Raw genomic sequence first — 1,896 nt, forward strand, 5'->3', positions numbered from 1 at the left:
AACTCAATGGCACCTAACAACAACAACAACAACATAGACTTGCTAAGAATTGGAATCACCTCAACAGCAATGGGTTTGTAGTTCATTCTTTTCCAATTTAGCCTTGAACCTATGAGACAGAGCAGTGCATTAAAAATAATATGGGTTATAAAAAAAGGTCCTGTGCTCATGAGACTGGTTCAGGCAGAACAAAGAGATTCTATGTGCTTTAAGAACAGGAAAGATTTTACAGTAACCTTTCACCATACTTATTCAGGCTGTATTATTGCTGTTGTTAGGTGCTATCCAGTAGGTTGCAACTCATAGCAACCTTATGTACAACAGAACGAAACACTGCTCAGTCTTGAGCCATCCTCACAGTTATTAAGCTTGAGACCACTAGTGCTGCCACTGTGCCAACCCATCTCGTTGGTGCTCTTCCTCTTTTTTAATGACTCTTCATTTTACTCAGCACAATGTTCTTTTCCAAGGACTGGTCCCTCTAGAGATAGTATGTCTGAAGTATGAGAGACAAAGTCTTGCCAACCTGGCTTCTATAGAACATTCTGGCTATGCTTTTTCCAATGCAGAGTTATTTGTGTTAAAAGTCCACAATACTTTTAATATTCTTGTCCAACACCATAATTGCTAAAATACATCAGTTCTATAATCTTCCTTATTCACTGGTCAACTTTTACATGCATATGAGACTACTGAAAATAACATGGCTTGGGTCAGTCACACCTTAGTTCTTAAACTGACATCTTTGCTTTAAAATACCTTAGAGTTGTATGTGCAGCAGATTTGCCCAATGCAATACACCATTTGAGTTTATGACTGCTGCTTCCATGAGTGTTGATACTGGATCTAAACAAAATGAAGTTTTTGAAAACTTCAACCTTTTCTCCATTTATCATGAAGTTACTTAATGGTCCAGTGGTGAGGATATATTTTTTTTTCCTTTAAATTGAGGTGCCAACCTACCAGAGGCTGTGGTCTTTGAGATTCATCAGAAAGTATTATAAGTCCTGTTTGCTTTCAGCAAGTAAGGTGGTATCTATAGTATACATATCACATACATGTTGTTAGTCTTCCTCCAAACTTGATATCATGTTCTTCATATAATCCAGTTTCTCAGATTATTTGTTCAACGCCAGACTGAAGAAGTACAGTGAATACAACCCTGGCGCACACCATCCCTGATTCTAAACCATTTAGTGTTTCCTTGATCTCTTCGAAGGACTGCCTATGTCTATGTATAGGTTCCTCATGAGCACAATTAAGTGTTCCGGAATACTCACTTTCTGCAATGTGGTCCATAGCTTGTCATGATCCATGTAGCTGAAAACCTTTGCACAATCAATAAAGTACAGGTAAACGTCATTCTGGTAATCTGTGCTTTCAGCAAAGATCCATGTGATCTCAGTAACTATATCTCTTATTCTATGTCTTTGTCTGAATGCAGCTGGAACCTATCACAGTTTCCTGTCAATGCACTGTTGCAGTTGTTTTTGAATTACCTTTAACATAAAATTTTACTTGCATGTGAGATTAATGATATCGTTCAATGATTTCCACATTCCAGTGGGTCATCTCTCTTTGGAATGCACCTCGTCCAATCAGTTGGCAAGGTAGATGTCTTTAAATTTCTTCATGTAGATATGTGAGTGCTTCCAGTGTTGCATCAGTTTATTAATGATTTCAATTTTCATTCTATCACTTCTTGAAGCCTTGTTTTTGAAATGTCATCAGTGCACATTGGACTTCTTCCTTCAGTACCACTGGTTCTTGATCATATGCTACCTTTTTTTTTTTTTTTTGGTTTTGTATTAAAAATAAATATTTAATTCTCAAAGTATAACTTCTGATCTTGCCTGAAGTTCACTGTCAGAGGAACACAAAGTTTCACACAATTTT

The 1,896-nt window shown here is 37.0% G+C and overlaps 1 protein-coding gene across 8 annotated transcripts in view; it reads right to left on the reverse strand.

Annotated features, from left to right (window-relative positions):
* Positions 1–1,896, reverse strand: part of TNIK (TRAF2 and NCK interacting kinase) — a 549,276-nt gene that overhangs the window by 146,250 nt on the left and 401,130 nt on the right. The window lies entirely within an intron of this gene.

The sequence above is a fragment of the Chrysochloris asiatica genome, unplaced genomic scaffold (assembly GCF_000296735.1).
Source record: "Chrysochloris asiatica unplaced genomic scaffold, ChrAsi1.0 scaffold00043, whole genome shotgun sequence".
Lineage (NCBI taxonomy): Eukaryota > Metazoa > Chordata > Mammalia > Afrosoricida > Chrysochloridae > Chrysochloris > Chrysochloris asiatica.